The sequence below is a fragment of the Pteropus medius genome, unplaced genomic scaffold (assembly GCF_902729225.1).
Source record: "Pteropus medius unplaced genomic scaffold, Ma_sr-lr_union100, whole genome shotgun sequence".
In the NCBI taxonomy this organism is placed as follows: Eukaryota; Metazoa; Chordata; class Mammalia; order Chiroptera; family Pteropodidae; genus Pteropus; species Pteropus medius.
The window spans coordinates 2,215,505-2,234,908 of NW_024340700.1; the positions used below are offsets into that span (position 1 = coordinate 2,215,505).

Consider the following 19,404-nt stretch of genomic DNA (forward strand, 5'->3'; position numbering starts at 1 on the left):
TCCATCCATCCATCCATCTATCCATCCAACACATTCTTATTAAGCATCAACCATGCATTTTTTCTGTGATTTGTACGGAGGATAGAATGGTGATCCCAGACTCGCTCTGTACCTGCCCCCACTTGGCTTCCGGTCTCCGGGACTGGAACAGCTCAGCATCAAGCTTTACTCTGGCAGCAGCAAATTAGGCTGCTGAGGGAACCGTGTTACGTTTCCCAAGACCTAACTAACCTGGGAGGCCAGGTGCTGAGGAGGCCTGGGAGGAGGACCGTGTATTGGGGCAGCTCTGCCGTTTATTTTCAGAAAAGTGTTGTGTCTCCTGGAAGCATGATCTGGAAGGTCCGCGTAAGACTCTCCATCACACATGTGCTCCCTGCCCCACTGCTGGGGCCCTGGCCGCCCCCCTCCCTTCTGGGCCCGAGCCGCCTTCCACTAGCAAAAGGGCCGCCCAAAGCCCATGCATACCGTAGACCCCACACCACAGGGGACATGCGCCAAGACCCCCAGCAGACGTCTGAACGTGCGAATAGCGCTGACCCCTGTATGTACACCATGCTTTGTCCTATAGGGACACATCTACGATAAAGTTTAGTTTATAAATTGGGCACAGTAAGAGATTAACAACGATAACTAATAATAAATAGAAAAATTATAACAATATCCTGTGGTAAAAGTTCTATGAATGGCTTTGGGGCTGTTATTAAGTAAAGTAAAGGGTGACTTGAACACAAGCACTGGGAAACGTGACAGCCGATCTGATCACCGAGACGGCTACTAAGTGACAAACAGGTGGGTAGCTCACACAGCACGGTGACGCTGGACGACGGGATGATTCACGTCCGTGTGGGATGGAGCTGGACAGGCAGCATGAGATTTCATCACGGTACACAGAACGGCTTGTAATTTCAAGCTTATGAATTGTTTATATCTGGAATTTTACATCTGATATTTTCGAGCCGTGGTGGACTGTGGGTAACGGAAATCTCAGAAAGCAAAGCCACGAATAAAAGGAGACGACTGAATGAACGTGTCACAGCGAAGGGAACGAAAGAGTTTGGCGACTCATCAGCGCATCCGCACAGGTTAACTAACCGAACGACTCCCAAAAGGCCCCGGGATGTGGCCGCTGAGGATGGGACCCGAGCTGGAGATGCCGCAGTGCGAGGTGGGGGGACGGCCGGGGGCCGTGGCACCCTTGGGACCTGGGGGCTGGGCGGAGGACGCCCACAGTAGAACATGCTGTGCTGGGGCCCAGGGCCACCGGCCGCCTGGCCAGCCACGAAGCGGCAGTGGTGCCCTATCCATGGCCGTCCACATTCGTCAGGCTCAGAAGGGAGCCACGTGGTCATTCCTGGGGACGAGGGTGATGGCAGACGAACAAGCTGTCAAATCACCCCAGCTCCGAGGAAGCCAATTCCAGGATGTAATTTTTAATTACAAGGCAAAGCTCCTTGCGGTCTGCAGCACTGGCAGCGTGAAGGCGGGCGGGGTGGGCCTCAGCCACCTCCCTCCCCCTTTCCCTGTCTGTCCTGCTCTCTGGGGAGGGAAGGGCGAGGCAGAGGGAGGAAACAAGAGGAAGACTCTCCCAGGGGTGAGAAGGGAGGGGAGAGGCGGACTCCTCGCAGCAGGACGAGGGGCGGGGGAGGGCGGGTGAGCACAGGCACTGGCAGGAATTACTGCCTGGGGACACACGGTTACCTTTGCTTCTAAATGCCCGGCTCATGGGTGGAGACCGGCCCTAAGGTCGGATCTCCGTGTGCAGTTAGCGAAGGAGGTTCTTTCCAGCGTGCTCCCCCAAACGTCCCAGCGGCGCACCCCAGGTGTCCCTTCTCCCGTGGCCGGGATGCCCGGCCTGCCGTGCTCAGGGTTCTGCCGTGGAGGGCAGTAGCTTGTCCCTGTCACCTGCACCGTTAGTCCCGACAGTCCCAAGTCTGCGGAAAGTGACCCGCGTCCACGCAGGTGCGTCCGCTGCCCGAGGCAGTCCCGAGCGGCCCCCTCAGCCTCTGCTCCAACACCCCGAGGGCGAGATGCCACTCCGAGATGCTCCCCAACTCCTGTCTGAAGCAAACGACTGAGTGTGAAAATCCTGTTTGGAAGTCTAGCTGTGTAGCTATTAACTTCTGGCTCTTCGGTTAAGACTTGTTTAAAAAATAGAACAAGTCTGGTAATTCGGGTTTTATCCTTCTGTGTCATGGTGCTCTCAGAACTTCAGGTCTGCTTCGCATAGCGCGATACAGCATTTGTTTGGTTGTTTGTTTTAACGGAGTGAGAGAGGCTTCCTGATGAAGCACAAGGCTCAGGAGGCATCAAAGGCAGGGACTGCACCCCGAGTGCGGTCTCTGCAGAGTGGGGCCCGCGGCCTGGGCACAGTCTTTGGTGGCCGGAGACTGTATCAGGCTCGGACTGTAAATGAGCACGTTTCCGTTTTCAATATGAGCTCTTACCGTTCACGGGACATTAAACTCGTTTTGGAAAGGAGCTTGGCACGAGAGCAGATGTACTTTCTCCTACCCGAATGTAGTTTGCGGAGCCCGCCGCGCCACAGAGCCAGGGAGGCTGCTGTCACCACGTCACCCACTTTGCACATCATGGCGGGCGGGGCACGACCTCCTGTGCCTGTGCCATTAACGCCACTCAGACATGGCAAAGCCCTGGGGCTGGACGGCAGGGCGGAGTAGCTCGCGGGCGCACTTGGGAAGCGCACAGGTAAGTGACTCAACAAACCGATAAAAACAGCAGCGCTGATAGAAGTGAAACCCGCTCGGTGCCAGGAGAAGCTTCCTGAACGCGCGCTGTCACCATTCCCCCTCGCGCCTTCCTTAAATGCCGTCCACGGATGTCGGGGACGGAGGCTCGGGTTACCGAGCTTCTGACGGCCATGGAGCTAGAAAGTGACTCGGCGTAGACGAACCCGGGTTTGAAGGACACCGGAGTAATGACGATGGCACCGACGGTGACGTGGACGTTTGTCCCGCGGGTACCGCGCGGCGGGCGCTGACCGGGCGCTTTGCCTGAAGGAACACGGCGAACGCGCAGACGGGCCCCTGGCCCTGTCACCCCGTCCACCGCAGACGGGGACGCCCAGGACCCCGGAGGTGCCGCCAGCCTTACCCGTCACCCCTCACTTATTCATTCCTTCGCGAAACGCGGCTTCCTGCAGATCTGAGCCACGTCGGTCCCGCCCCGGCTCCTGCCCCAGCCCGGCGTCCCGCGGCGTCCACCTGGCCCTGGACGTCTAGACCGGACAGTCGCCGGAGCAGGACCTTCTGAATGTGAAGTTCTGCCATTTCTGCTCACACCCTCCGGTGACTCCTCGTTTCTCTCACCGAGAGCCCAGCGAGCGTCCTTAGCAGGTCGCCCGCGCCCACGTCCTTTCTCCCCTCGTTGTCTACGTGAGCCACCTGCTCTTCTCGCTGTTCTAGAACATGCCACGGACTTCAGTGCAGCCGTCGCTCGCCCCCCGGGCCTTTGCTCGCGCCGCACCTTCTGGGTGGGTTTCCGTCTGACCCCCCCGCCTCATGCTGAACTCGCCTCCCCATCCCGCCCCCCAGATGCCGATCCGCCCCCAGCCCCTCTGCGGGTTCTCTTTCCGTCGTGAGCGCCACGCTCTAACGCGGGCGTCAGCAAACTACGCGTGGCCGTTGGCCAGCACGCAGCCGCGCCTACTCGCTGTGTTCGGTCTGTGGCCACTTTCGCACCAGGGCGGCTGAGCTGCGAGGTGCAACGGCGACCTTCGGCCTTCCAAGTCTAAAATGCTGACCCTGGCCCTTTCCAGGAAGGGTCGGCCATCTGCCACCTGCTAGCCCTGTGACTATCCCCGTGACAGGCAGTAAACTCACGAGGGAAGGGGTCTTTGCTCCTTTCGATCACCGACACATCCCAAATACCTAGGACGCACAGGGCGCCCCATATGTATTTCTTAAGGGAATGGGTGATGAGGCCCAGAGTCGTCCGTCACTCACCCAAAGTCACTCTGGCGACTAGCCGGTCAGCGAACCCAGCCGGACAGGAATCGAGACCTGCTCTCCGTCAGACCAACCCACCCTCCCGGCCCCGTCCACTGCTGCCCGCTCCTCACGAGACACGAGCTTCCTTCCTTAGCTCGTGACAACTAGTCAGGGAAGACCGCGTGCTGCCCGTCAGCTCTTCACCTCATTGACGTGGGCGAGAAAGAGCGACCCGGGTCTCCGACTAGAAGACAGACAAGCTGCTTCTAGACACATCCTCGGGACTTCGGGCTCCTCCGGCTCTGACCAGGGAACACCGAGCCGTCCCGTGGCCTGGCTGAGGGCTTGAGCTGCGGTGCTTTGGTTTTGTTTTCTGTGTTGTGACAACTCTGGTGGTTGACACTGTCACACCCAACCACCATCTGTCCCCCCCATCCAAGGCTTTTCTTCTGTGAGGACGCCCTGACCGAGGTGACCAGCAGGCACTGACAGGCAGGACTAAAGTCTTTGCAGAGGGGTCAGGACACAAGATTCGGGGCCGGAAGCCACCCCTGTGGTAGAGGTGGCTAAAGCTTTGGGATCAGGTGTCTAAGGAGGAGAAAATGTGCAGGGGAGGGGGTCTCGAGGGCGTGTGAGGGGCGGTGACACTCGCCCACTCTGAGCCTGCAGCACAGACAGCCCGTCGCTCCCAGACCCTGGTCCGGCGGAGGCGAGATGTGCCCAGGCGCCCACAGGCAGGCGGCTGGCTCCTGTTGGCCGGCAGAAGCCATCTACTGGCTCTGTGACCACACCTCACTGACTCAGTCCCGGACTTAAAGCGTGCAGGCTGCCTTTCCACATGACTCTGAGAACGAGATTTGTGCCTTCAAAGGAGGAAGGAGAAAAGGAAGTCATTTGTCTACTGTTGTTTGTGGTCATCCTAACGATTCCTGCAGGCTGCGTGGTTTTCCAGGTAAGACTCAGGTTAAATGGCTTTCACAAGGTGTAGGAGACGTGGGCTGTCACCTCCTCCTGCCCCTCTGAGTGTTACCCCACAGACAAAGTGACCCGAACTGGATGCAAATGGGCCTTTTGTAAATCAACGATGGATGCTCGACAATTCCCTCCGCACACGGCCCCAGGCACTGCTGGGTCCGGCCAACGTTCTGCTCCGAACCCCGCCCTGGGCCCGCACTGGGGGATCGCAGGCGGCTTCCCGCGTGGCCTCACACCCCTGTCCTCCCCCTGGGTTTGGGCTGAGGCAGATCTGAGTCCCTAGGCCATTGTTTTTCTACTCTGCAGGCTCTGTGGTACCCAGCGTGATGTCTTGTATCAGCCCAGTGGTACCCTCTGTGGACTTGCTTATTCCAAACATAACTTCTAGGGTGGCCTGCACGCCACACTGATAATGTTGATAGCACCATCTTGAGAAAGCATCACTGCGTATCGGTAAAAATATTTAAATAACAAAGTTACGCAAAGGGGAAATTTACTTTGGAAATGTTAATAAGTAATGAGCTAGAAAAACAGTGTGTTTGGAGCAGTTTCTGCCAATCTGTTTAATCGATGTAGAGAAGAAAAACAGGTGACTCAAGCCAAACATTTTTACTTGGCACTTGAACTACATCACTTGGAGCAGCTCTCGCAAACCCATTTTTACAATAAAAAAAAAAAAACATAACAATTTTGGAGGAGAAAAGAACAGTCTTCATTCCTGAAAGTGAATTTGTCTATATTCATGTATCTGTCTCTGCATGGGTTAAAACTTTTGCTTTTAAACTCCGGTGCTGGCTCTTTGCTCCCCTAAAATCAAAACCTTTGGCATCATTTTGGGGACCACACACCACCAGGTAGGTGAGAACGGTGGCTTTTCTTAGGAAATAAATACTACCGTCCTCAACCGCTAGGTGCCACTGTTCATTTGTCGGAAACCGAATGGAAAGCCAAGGCCATTGCCTGGCCTCAAATAACAAGCGTGTTTTCTGGAAATAACATAACCAGTAGGTACTGGGAAAGGACTGTTTTCTTTCACAGGTGTCTCCAAATCAAAGCCGAAGTGTGAACAACAGTTCACTCTTTCTCCGGCCTCCCACGTGGTATTTGCTTCTAGGACCTTAGCACCGCTGTCAGGATGCCTGCTCAGCCACGTGTGCACCTCGGCGCTCACTGCCAGACGCTGTAAACATTCAGCGGTTGATTTTGCTCATGAAATACACTGGCAGTTCCCGGGATAGGCGGTGGAGTTTTCTCGCATTTCAGCATAGACTGGAAAATGATACCTACCGCTGCCTACAGAGAAACACCTCCCCAAATCAGAGATGCTTACAGATGAGACAGTAAAGAAACTCTCTAAGAATATGTTAAATGCAAACACGTCATTTACATCAGGACGTAGAATTACTCATCCAGAGAGGAACCTTTTACGAAGTAAATGCGCCCCTTAGTCGAGCACAGGGCAGCAGACGGGGAATCGCGTGCTCCCCACGCCGACCTCACTTACTCTGCCTTCTAAGTGGAGGCTTAAAGGGGACGGCGATGCCCCCGCCACTGGTAGCAAGTGACCGATACAGGGCTGAACCAGATGACTCTGACGTCGGAACCCGCGCTCCTCACCAGCACGCAGACGGCACTTCTGCAAGGGGACGCATTTGATTCTGTGTGTGTCAAAAAGAGTGAGCTGCTACGCGGACGGGAGTCCCAGCCCGGGCTCCTCCGCCTGGGCCGCGGTGGCCTGGGCGGCGGGCTCACCGTGGGGGTCAGAGGTCATGAGTTTAAGGAAGTCCCTAGCACAGTGCCTAGTACGTAAAGGACATGGCGCATTTTAAAAACCGACTTGTAAAATTAAATAGATACATAAATCACAACGAGTGGAGTCAATGCCCTTCTAAACGCGTGGGGAGGAACAGGTGTGTCTTCCGCAGGTTTCGAAGGTGTGAGGGCTCCGCCACCAGGGCTGGCACTAAGGGGCGTTCGGGGACGCTTCCACCCTTTGCTGGGAGCGAAATCCTGCTGAGCTCGGATCCGGGGAGCCCTCGGCCTCGACTTCCAAACTTCTGAAGCCTAGAATTCCCTGTTTTTCCAGCTCCTCCTGTGTTCGGCCAGGCTGCAGGTGTTGGCTTTTGCCTCGGTGTCCCTGCCTTGCGATCGGGTCACTTCCAGTGCCCTAACTGAACGCCGTGCTGGTGAGGAGAGACCAGTGGAGCATCTGCTGACACGCAGCACACAGCGGCGAGGGAGGCAGACAGCGGTCACGTAATCACACCCGCACAGCGGCAAGTGTCTCTGAAGACAAGGCACGCTGTTTCGCCAACTCCGCCGTAAAGGGACCGGACTCGTGATCAGAGGTCGGGAAAGGCTCCCTTCGAGTGGTGCCTGACGGAGGAGAACTTCTGAGCAGGTTCAGATGGCCCGGAAGCGGGCAAGTTAGGGTGTCTGAGGAGCTGACGGCGGTGGGTGTGGCTGGAGGGCGGAGGGCAAGGGGCGGGGATGGAGGGTGGGACCCGGGTAGGAAGCAGACCCCACTCTGAGGGCCGATGGCCAGCCCCTTGCAGTTGCTGACAGCTGGGGACGGCATTGCGGTGGGGAGTGTCAGATACTGATGACAATGTCCATTTGAGTCTGGAAAGAGCTAGGGGCGTTTGAGGACTTTGGAACCTTAGGAATGAAGAGACGGCTGCGTGGCTGTCACCTGGAGAGAGTGGGGCGGGTCAGCAACGCTAGCCAGTCTGAGCTCAAGGAGCAGAGCGGGGGACACCCACAGACCGCCAAGGGTGTGCAGCGGAAGAGCCTGGGGAGGGCAGGGGGCTTTACCCCGCACGAAACCAGGGCAGGAGCCATCCTGTGCCCTGTGCCTGCCACCTTACGCACCTTCTTGCCACCTTCACAGCGTCTGTTAGGTAGCTGAAGAGGCCCCTCTGCTTGTGGGTAGTTTTAAGTTCTCCAAAGTTCCAAAGAAGCTTTGTTTACACGTTTTAAGTGACAATATGCAAATACTATAAATGCCAATTGCTAGTGCTAGGCAGAGCTGATGATTTTTTTTTTTTTCCCAGAGCTGATGAGATTTTGACATGATGAGCAGTTTTATTTATTTTTTAAAAATCAATATCTTGATTTTACAAATGAGGAAACTAAGGCTCAAAGACATTAAATTACAGGTCCAGTGGAACATAATCGAAGAGAGAATTTGGACTGATATTTGTTAGACTACAAGGTCTTATAATTTTTCTATTTTGCCATACTCAGTAATATGCTAATGGTGCTATCATTCTCCTTAATGCAACAGAGTTGTAAATCCACTCACTGAAATTCCTATTTGTCTGAAATTCCTATTCCTTGCTCACTTTGACTTTGTACCCAAGCCACTGAAGACAGGAAGGACCAAAGGGCAGTGACTGGGAAGCGCGTCCGTAGAAAAAAGATGGCCTCGTTTCCCCCGTGCCTTTGGGTGACGATGTCAGAAGATAACTTGGAATTCATCCGCATAGCCTTCAGCCTGCAGGCAGCTCTGGGGAGGCTGGGCCACCCCGACACTGCCCCAGGAGGGTCAAGGCGTTACTCAAACTTTACGCTGGGCACTGAAGTGTTAATTTAAACATCGAATTCTCAACATAGGTGGAGATACTCAGGACACCTTGAATAGCAAAAAACAAGTCCCATCTAAACAATTAACTACAGGTGCTGGATTTCCATCGATCGGTTTCAGGATAGTGGTCAGCGGGACTTGTGTACTGGCAGTCACGCCTGGGATTTAACTACTCCCTGGGTCATAACTGATGTCCTGAGCCCACCTCCGATCTTCACTAACAATTGTCCTGAGCCCGGACAGTAATCAACTACATCCGATCTTCACTAAAAATTAAGAGGGGCCAGCACGCGGGTGCTTAGGGAGTCCGTGGTAACCTCTACAGATGACATTCCTTTTCCATGACCACCGGGCTGTCATAAAAGAAATGTAGGGGACCCAGACGTCACAGGCAGGGGCTAGACCACGAAGCCACGTTCACCCCTTGGTCCTGTTCCCAACCCCCATTGTTGTACGCTGTTCTGAAGGGACCACATTAGATATGCAGAGAGAAACTGTGCACGGTCTGCACAGAGCCAATCATATAAAATGTGAAGAAGTAAGTTAAAATTCTGAAATACATTTCTTGACATTACAGATTATCTGGTTTCGTCTAGATTTGGTACAGCCAGAGATTTAATATCAGTGGTGTTAAAAAATATTCCTGTTATATTTTTAGCTAAAGGAGTGAATATGGTGATGGACAAAGAGCTTAAAATTTAGTGAATTTTAGAAGTAAAGATTTTGATTAAAAAAAAAAAAAGAGAGAACAACTCTTCTGGGACTTTCTGTGAATGGGTTATCACTCTCGAAACACATACAGTAAAGAAAAATATTTTTTAGGTTTTACCCCAAGAAGTCATTTGAGATAACTGGGGGGGAGGGCCACAGCAATGATGTTAACCGATGATCCCAACCCAGTTCACCAGTTGACGGCAAAGCAACGATAACCAAAACCAAAAAAAAAAAAGCCCAAGAAAACAAAAATAAGAATAAAATCCCAAGAAAATGAACTTTCTGCCTGTCTCCTCTCTTCGACTAGTATCTCTATTCTTCTACACACTCTGCGTTTATTGTCCATTTTGTTGCTTCTTCACTATCCTCCCTTTCTCTCTATTGAAAGAATTATGGAAAAAGAAGAAATTTAAGAAAGAAAAAAAGAAAGAGAGAAAGGGAAAAAGGAAGGCGGGAAAAGAGAGAGAGAGAGAATGAAGAAAGAAAGTAAAAAAAGAAAAAAAAAAGTGTCCAGAAGGCAAATGACGTATTTTTAAAGCAACTTCTTGTAGGCTCGCCATTTCCGGGCGAGAGTCAGGCCCTGCCCTTGCATTCGAGAGGTCCACAAACAAAGAGGCGGGTGCAAACAGTTGGGATGCCCGTGACAGCCCTTTCCTCGTGTGGCGGACATCGGCCGCCCCGTCACTCACAGCAGGTGGACCGAAACATGAGCCACGCTGGGTATGCATCCACACACGCTACTTGTGGCTTTTCGGAGGCATTTATTTCTGTTTCCCAGAAATCCCCTCGCTTCTCACGCCGCATTCAGGGAGGACTGTACCAATGGCAGAAGGCCCTGAGCCATCGAGGGCAGCGGCTCTCTCGGAATCTGACCACTGCAGTGGGTTTGGGGACGTCGGTATCTTTAATTTACGACTTCCTCGCCTGGGTCTGGTTTGCCGTCCTCGCCTGATGAAATGGGGCTCCAAAATGAACAGTGCAAAATTCGAGTCCATTTTTGTCATCTAGTATCTGCAGGGTGATCGTCACGCTCCTCCTTGGCTTCTCCCCGTGCAGGTGTCAGCATGCAAGCGGGTAACCGTTGACAGATGCTGCGTAGCTAACTCTCAGCTTACCTGAATGACGGGAGGTGAGTACTGCGATTCAGTTACGTGTTGTTACCGTCTGCATCCTATTTGGGAAACCTCATACGCTCATCCATGCACGAAGAACGTGGATTTGAATGAGGGATGGTCTGTGTTTGTCAAGCTTTGGAATGTGAATGACAAAGTACGTCTTAAAACTCCTTTGATTTGGGGCCAATGACGAGCAAAACATTTACAGATTCACTTGTCAATCCCAGCCTGGGGCGCGTTAGGTTTGCTGGTCTCAGTTTAAAGCTGCCTCTTCAGAGAGGCCTCTCTGAGCACTGTGGCTACCAGTCTCTGTCACTGCATCCTGTTTGTTCCCTTAGAGGATGTCGACTGTCACCGCTATTGGTCTGTAAGAGAGCAGATACCCTGTCTGGGTTTCATTATTGGCTATCTATTGACCAGAAAAGTACCTGATCGCTTGAATGAATGGATACAATTTTTTAAATTAAGTTTCTGGTTTTTTTGTTTTGTTTTTTTTTTAAGTCTGCAGACTAGATATGCACAAGCCAGAGATGCTCACTGAGAAATCGCGAAGATCGTGAGCAGATGATGTACGGCGAGAGGAATGGCCGGTGCCACCACCTTCCCCGAGAGAGTGACGGTGGCACCACGGCCACACCTCGTACCAATGGGGGGTGGAGAACTCAGAGAGGATTCAGACACGCCCACTGAGAATCCTCACACTGTTGAAGACTTAAAAGTGTCTGCGGACGAATGCTGCTCATCCCGGAGTGGCTGGGAGGGCCCTGGGTGACACGCAGGTGCCCTGCCTCTTGATTCAGAAGAGACAGGAGCGAAGGGCTGGGAAGGACTTGCCTGTTCAACATGCTCTGGGCTCCGACGACCTTGAGCAGGGGGAGGGGGACGGTGGAGTTTCTTTGTCTGGAAGCATTTGAGGAAGCAGCAGTGAGTTCCCGGTCGATCGCAGGCCGACGCTGAGTGAGCGATGCCTGGGCTTTCTCCCATTTCTGTGCGTCTCGGTAAAGAAACCGACATTGCGGAGCACCTGCCTACTGAGGTCTGTCTGTCCGTCTGTCCGTCTGTCTGTCTGTCTGTCTCTCTCTCTCTCTCTCACACACACACACGCTTTAACATAGGAGGAAAGTGCATCCCAGAGAGTCTCCGGGATACCGTCACCTTGCTAGTAAGTGGCAGAGCTGGGACGCAAACATGGGCTGGTTTGATTAGAGCCCAGAGTTGGAATTATGAGGGCACTAATGTGTCTAAATACGCATGATCTCCTGCTTCGTAAGCTGTGGTATAGACACTGCCAGGCCGTTAAGCCCCGCCGTCACCTAGGGCCTGCGTTCCTCAGGAGATGAGACGAGCCGTAGCGGTCTGTCTCGCCGTCCTGAGGACAAGTCCCCGGTGTCGGTTCCAGACGTGGTGGGGATGACATCACGTGTCCCCAGTTAGATGCTAAGGGAGAACTAACAAGCGATGGTGGCTCTCCAGGAAGTCAAAGGAGGGTCTGAACGCGAAGCTGCAGGACTATGAAAGTAGTCTGAGACAAGAGGAAAAAGTTAAAAACAAAACGGAAAGAAAAAAGGAAGAGTTGAAAAAGGAGACTAGGAAGAGGAAAGGAAATGTTCGCTGCCTCTGCGTGTCCGAGGCGGCGCCAAACCTTTTTTTTTTTTTTTTCACATTTCCAAAAGACCGTTTTATTTAAACACTCACAGAGTTGGCTATATAATCACAATATCATGTCGTATTATGAGTCCCCCAATGCTGTGTTACTAAGTGCTTTATACGCATTGCCATGCTTCGTACCTCACCGCAACCCTAACTGGTGGGCACTGTCATCATCCATATTTTCACATGAGGAAACTGAGAAACGTAGAAGTTGAATAACTTACTCGAGGTCACGAGTTTATAGAAGACGCAACTGGGATTAGAACTCAGATGGGACTAACTCGAGAATTATTTTTATTCTTCTGAGTTACTGAAAAAGCCACTGAATTTATGAGAAAATATTATGTTTATCTTTCACCTGAGTTGCTAAAAATTAGCAATTATTACATGAAATATGACATGTGAAAGTGAACACAATTTCAAGATGCTTTGAGATATAGAATATCTATCATCTATCATCTATTATCTTTCTATCATCTATCATTTATCAATTATATCTATCCAACTATAAATCATCTATCTTTTTGTGTCTGTCCGTCTGTCCATCCATCTGTCCACTATCTATCATTCATCTCTATCTATCTATCTATCTATCTATCTATCTATCTATCTATCTATCTATCTATCATCATCATCACTGCCACCACCACCACCATCATCATCATTATTTATCATTTATCTTAAGGATAAAGTGGCTTAGCTTCCACTGTTTTCTACACTGAGGCTTTTGAACAATAGTTTAACAAGACTCATGGAAGAATAAACTATCAGGCTTTTGATGAATCCCATGTTTCACTCAACGTGTGCAGATTTACGTGCGTTTGTGTTGGCTCCTGTGATACACCAAGCCATCCAGCTGCATCTAGGCACAGTTTGAGACTAAAACGGCTCTCGTCAGTACACCCGAAAGCAGAGGTTCCACCGAAGGGAAACTTTGGGCTTTGCGGGTGGACTCGGAGGGTCCCGGCAGAGGGTGACACGTCTGCTGACAGCCTGAGTACGTCTCTGCAGTGCTTGGTGCTTGGACGCAGGTTCGCCGTGAGTGACGCTTTGCGGTCGCCACACTCAGCACTCACGCGGTGGGCAGCATTCTCTCCAGGCCGTGGCCCTCCATCCCAGGACCGTGCAGGCTCCGCACTTTCTTTCACTCACGTTCTGAGTGAAATACATCCACAACTGGTTTAAAGAAGCCCAACCCCTCATCCGAGGACTCCAGCAGCCCCCTTACGGCGAGTGCTGCCTTAATGGCGTCTGACATCGAGAAGGCGCTGATGTGTCAAATTCCTGTCGTGACGGGCAGAGACGGACAGAGGGGTGGTCCAGGCTGCTGGGGTCAGAGGAGTGAGCAGAACCTTGTGAACCACAGGCTCTGCCGCTTCATTAGCCATGCTGGCGTCACCGGGAGCTGGATGGTGGCCGGCATCGCAGGTGGCCGGCGCAGGCAGATCAGGGCAGCAGCCAGAGGCACCTAAGCCTCTGGCGTCTGTACATGTGTGGCACCATGGCTGTGTTTGATCGTCTGGAGGGTTTGCTGTATTCTGCGTGTGTTTTCCCACATGTCTAAAGGGTAATTCTATGTCAATTGTTACCGCTTTGTTCAAGAATCAGCAATTCACACATATAATAAGGCTCACGACGAAAAGCACAGTCCCATTTTCTCTTCCAGTTTCCTGCCTGAGTACTTCTACCTTTAAAAATCTTTCTCACCTGTGCAGTGTGTGCGCACACATTTAAAACCACGCGTGTTTAGCCGATGACTATGTAAGCGGCACGTGGCCATTCTGCCAGTGTTGTCGCCAGGCCCCTAGCATGTGCCGACCTGCGGCCAAGGGTGCCCGGCTCCTCCCCACCTTCTACCTGGTAGCCAGGCATTACATTTTTGCCCCAGATCTGGAAGGCTCACAGACCTGCCCAGGGTGGCTGGTTCAGGGAGGGAGGCGGCACCGCTCAGGCCCAAGAGAGCACTTACGATGCACCTGAAGCAATTCTTGTCACAGGCAGGAAACCTGCAGACGGCTCCTTTGCTGACCTTGAATGTGCCTCGAGATATACTCCTCTCTTTTAGTGAGAATGCTCTGATCGCGTCAGACCGCACGGGATATAAAACGTTCATATTCTTACTCATCTATTCATTTATTCATGTGTAAATTCACCCAACAAATACTTATCGAGTGTGCGATACGTGCCAGGCGCTGGGCTAGATGCTGGGACCTAGACGCTCATTCTTGTTTCTTGTGGGAAACAAGATGGCAAGGTGCCTGCCCGCAGGGGCTGATGGTCATTTGTGGGCAGGTGAACAGGTCACTGTCCTGAGACGGTGAGGTAAGGCCTGTCGTCGTGTGGGTGGGGGAAACGGTGCAGAAGGAGCACGCGGCCGGCGTGGGTCTCCCCCCAGCAACTCCAGGGTCTGTCGGGCATAATCTGGACTCTATCTATTCCTGTGCCATGTCTGGATTCTCCTAAACCCTTCGCTACGAATGGCCATCGAAGATCATCAGAGGGTGTGGTTCACTGCTTATCCTACTATACACAACCTCATTCGTATCTGCCTTTTCCTCAGAAATGCTTCAGAGACTGGGCTTCGCGATCTGGATAAGGCGGTTTAAGTCCAAGGTTCTTCTGGGGTTTTCCCACGGTCCCCATCGGTTATCGGCTAATTGGGAATTGGTGCCCAGGTGCTGGGACCAGGGAGCTTCTTGGCCAGATGACTCTTCTCTTCAGTGTCCTCTGTCACCAACCCAGAATCCAGACAGCCTGCTGAAGAGGATGCCCCGGAGGGGTTCTGACTCTGGCTGGCGTGTCACTGAGCCCCCGGACCCCTGACGCCTCATCTCCTAAGTCAGAGATCTGTACCAGAAGATGTGTAGGGTCCCTTCCAGCTGTGACTCTGATCCATGAGATGCAGCTGGGTGAGACCATGGCCATGACGTCAACTGGTTCCAAGCACAATGGCTTCAGGTGCCCGCGTGGCCTGTCCCCGGGTCTCCCACGGACACCTGGGAGCCTCGGTGTATCAAAAGCAGAGGCCGGGCCGCTTGCATGAATGACCCTGGAACCGTAAGGCATGGCGAGTGGCTTTCCGAGGGTGACCGGGTGTGGATGTATTTATGGGGAGCCAGTCCAGAGCCTCCATTTCCATGTGTGCGGGGTGCCGGCCTTCTGTGGATTTTCCTTCCCTGCACCTCCCTTTAAAAAAACAGCCCTGACTCACCCCTCACCCACCACAGTCCCACTACCGGTGAAAGCGCCTCCTGGGCACGGGACAAGGGACAATTCTGAAAGCCACCTGGGGGAAGCCTCCTTCAGGGGGGCGTCAGGAAGGAAGCGCCCCCCGGCACTGGGCCTGTCGCCCCGTCTCACGGATGGCGCGGTTCAGGGCGAGGCAGGGTGAGATAAAGGGGGATTTTGCCGCTCATCAGGGTGTTCGCTAATCAGACATGCGATGGAACGTGGCAGAGGGGACGACAGCCATTTCCCCCCCAGTCTTCACTGTCCTGACTGCTGTCAGGAGATGCACAGCTCGTGCGGGAGAGTCGGAGGGAGCGCGAGCAAACGGCAAACGGCTAAGAAACGCCGAATGCTCAAGGGGCGTTTCCCCCAGTGCATTTAGCACGAGCCGTCACGACTGCTCAGCCTCATACTCGTCCCCAGCCGGAGAGAAAGACATTTCCAACAGTCGAAGCGGCTCATTCTTTTAAACGTACCTTAAATATTTTCAGGGACTCTCAACTTTTTATATTTAGTACTGGGATCAAAACTACAGATAAAAATTTTATGTAGTTCCTTTGAGGTTTGATGTGCATTATTGAACATATTATTTTAAATTGTGTAATGAAATATTTCTTCCAAGCGCAGTCAATGCTCATAATATTTCATATTATAAAGTATTTAATTAGTTCTACCTCTTATTAAATTAAAATTAAAATTATATGCTGGTTGCTGAATCAGAAATATGTATGTGTGCATATATATATGGGTGCATACACATACATATATGCCTTTCGCTTTCTTTAAATATATAGAAAAAGTTTGATCATAATGCAGTCACTTCTGAGTTACTGCACATGACTTAATTATTCAGATGCCAACACAAGACTGCTTTTAATACACGCACACATAGGCATATCAAAGGACTGTGGGCCATCCTGGCTTCATAAACAACATAATCAGCAGTATATAATATTCCTTTTTATAAATTAAGTACAAGAACAGATAGATTTATTCTTTTTTTTTAAATATGAAATGGTTAAATAAAGAGATTCTTTATCATGTTGATATTGACTGATTTTCATAATCCATCTTGCAAGGTAGATATCTAGGTTTTAGTGACATTACAATATTCTTTGGAATTCATGTTGGTATGTTTATTGACATTAAAAAATAAATCCACTTGGTCTGATTTCATTGATTGGTTTGATAATAAGGACTGAGTTTGCTAAATACTTTAATCAAAAGATATTTCATTGGCAAAGGTATGTTGAAAAAAACAATGTTTAGATTTTCTCAATCCTTTTTGAATATAGTAAAGTTAAACAAAGGGTTTCTAAATTTACAAAATAAACGATAAAGAGATCTCCATAAAGCCTTTTTGGTTTACTTCCCAGAAACTGGGGAAAAAAAAAAAGAATTATCATGCTGACTGGGTGATAAATCTTTTTGTTTCTAATTCTTTGCTTCCAAAAATTTTGAAAATTAAAAATAGCTTTTGACAATAGACCACTGTGTGATATTTTTTAGCATACAATCGAGAATGAGTTTTTAAAAACAGAACGTTACTCCTAAAAAAAAGACTTCTGTTACAATCTTCTACGTAAGCAAAGTTCTTTAGTGCTTACATTAATAAAAATTAAAGATGGAAAAAGAGCTCATATGGCAACCTCTCTCATCTTAGCAGCCAATAAAGTTCGTTCATAAAATAGTCTCACTAAGGTGTGCACCGCCATTAATATTTTATTTCTTGTTTAATAAGTATCCCCCAAAGTTTGTAATGTATTTTTGTTGTTTTGGTTAATTACATAATACTAATCATTTTAATCACTCAATTAAGAAGCTCTCCTGGTAGCCAGAACCTCCCATGCTGCAGGAACTGGACCCCAAACACTCCGGACAGCACCATTCTGGGGCGGCGTGAGCTCCAACACGCAACTGTAATACAGTGTTCTAGAACCAACACACAGTAGGGCCTTTATTTTACCATCCATGTAGCTGCTGAGCAAGTCCCTTCATCGCCCTGCACCTCAGTATTCTCATCTGTACAGCGAGGCTTTACAAAACCCCTTTGGCGTTACAGCTGATCGAGAGAGATCGCCCTTTGAAACTCAGAATGCATTATCACACAGGAAATCTCTGAGCTCCTCCTAAATGGCTCGGCCTGCTAAAGTAAATTCAGTAGCATTTTCTTTCTGTTACAGATACAGCTTTGAAAATAAACAAAACAAGACAAAAAAGAACACAGACCTGGCCAACGCGCCACCATGGGTAACATGGTATGTATGCCTGGCCTTGAGGAAATCCTGGGAAGAAGCCCGATTTCTGGCTATGATTTGCCCAAAGCCTCATCTGTCCAGCACATTCCTCTGTCTCCCTCCCTCTCTCCCTCCCTTATGCTCGTGACCAAGAAATATAACCTTTGGCCAATTGCATTTTTGTTCCACGGGTAACTCGGTTAATGTGACCTGACAGGGCTGAATGAGGCAGCCCAGAAAGAAATAACATCTGTACTTTCGTGCGGCTCAGTATAACAAAGGTAAACTGAGTAGAATATAAAGGCTTGCCGGGAAAAAGAGAGATGATTTCATTTACACGAGATGTTGCAGGATAATATTTTACCAGCGACCCCTTGGATATATATCATTAGCCCTGACATTCCCACTGCCCAAGAAACCTTCCAGAATAGTCATGCCCTGTTTGAATCGGTCCCTGCTTCGCAGGCACCGCGCCGGTGCACAGCAATCCCTAACGCGGAGGTCGGGGTGAAGGTCAATGAAATCATTTTGTTAATGTTTCATAAAGAGCACTGAGCTCTCCCACTGTGCAAGGAGCTTTATAAATACTAATATTTATAAATATCAATTGCTTTTGAAGATAAATAAAACGCGTTAGATTTAAACGCAACGGGTCGGGCCCTCGTCATCGTCAGTTGCCCTGTTTCTGTCCGGGAGGCGGAGGTTCAGAGATGCGGCGGTTCAGAGATGCGGCGGTTCAGAGATGCGGAGGGACTCGGGTGAGGTCGCCCTGTGGTTCGTAAGTGAGCGTCAGGGCACCGCCCAGACTTCTGTGGCTCCAGAGCGTGTTTTTTTTCCTGCATTACACTTCCTGTACTAGGAGTGATATTCGAATTGTCTAAAATGTGAAATACAGTTACTTTTCCAGGCAGATCTATTTATTTCTGGATTCTTTAATTTTTATTTTCAAAGAAAACCATTCTACGCATGAAAAGCCCCAGGCGTCTCCTTCCCTCACAGAAGCATGTGGACGTCACAGGGGGTGTGGGGACCTCTCTGCCAGCCATGACTGTGTGGGAGGAGGAAGGCGGCACGGAGCACCCTATCGAGACTTAAAGTTCTAGAAGCTTCCTGACCGCTCTCTACAAACTGGAGATTCTACTGGGGGCAAGAAATGCCCTTTCAGGGTTGCGAATGTCCCTGAGGAGGGTTAAACTTTTGGTGATTTGTGATTCCTTGTAGGTCCTTCCAGCCGTGAGATGCTCTGGCGAAGAGCTGTGATTTGGAAGTGAGGGCGGCTGGCTGGGAAATCTGGTCCCCAAACACCTGCTCTACCCCCACGTCCGGCTGACTCTCGGTGTCCTGACTGGCCGCTCGTGGAGTGTCCCTCTGCCCAGGGCCCCTGGGTCAGGAGCGAGCCCTCGGGGCCTCCTGGGCATTAAAATGTCCGTCCCTGTAAAATGAACGTCATTGTCTGAAACGGCCTTTCCTCTCTCTCTAAGTTAACGATGGAGAGACGGGATGAGACGGGCTTAGTACCCAGCCCACCGGGAGCTGCGCATGGCAGCCGTTGGGCCCCTGGGGAGAGGTTTGTGAATCCGAAGCGGCGCTGATGGGATAATGGCCACGGTGCTGATGCTGCTGATGCTGCTGATGCTGCTGATGCTGCCGACGGAGCTCGGGTGGCCGCCTCGGGCCTGGCACACCGCCACAAGGAAGTAAACCAGGGCTGGAGTGTGGGCCCCGGGAAAGGGTCTCCCTTTGTTTGTTTGTTTGTTTGTTTGTTTGTTTTTATGTGGATAAGATCAAACGATGTAACCTCACCCGAATTGGGAGAGTTCTTAAATGAAAAATAAGCATCATAATTCTGACATCATACACCAATGTGTTAACAAAATGAAAATTAAAATAATGGCTTCTTCAAAATATTAACATCACATCTACTGACTTCACCTAAATTAGGCCAGTCTGTA

General features: G+C 50.7%; 1 protein-coding gene across 4 annotated transcripts in view; it reads right to left on the bottom strand.

Moving 5' to 3' along the window:
* The window catches only part of PRKN (parkin RBR E3 ubiquitin protein ligase), a 1,016,620-nt gene that overhangs the window by 42,324 nt on the left and 954,892 nt on the right, over positions 1–19,404 (bottom strand). The gene's annotated exons all lie outside the window — the stretch shown is intronic.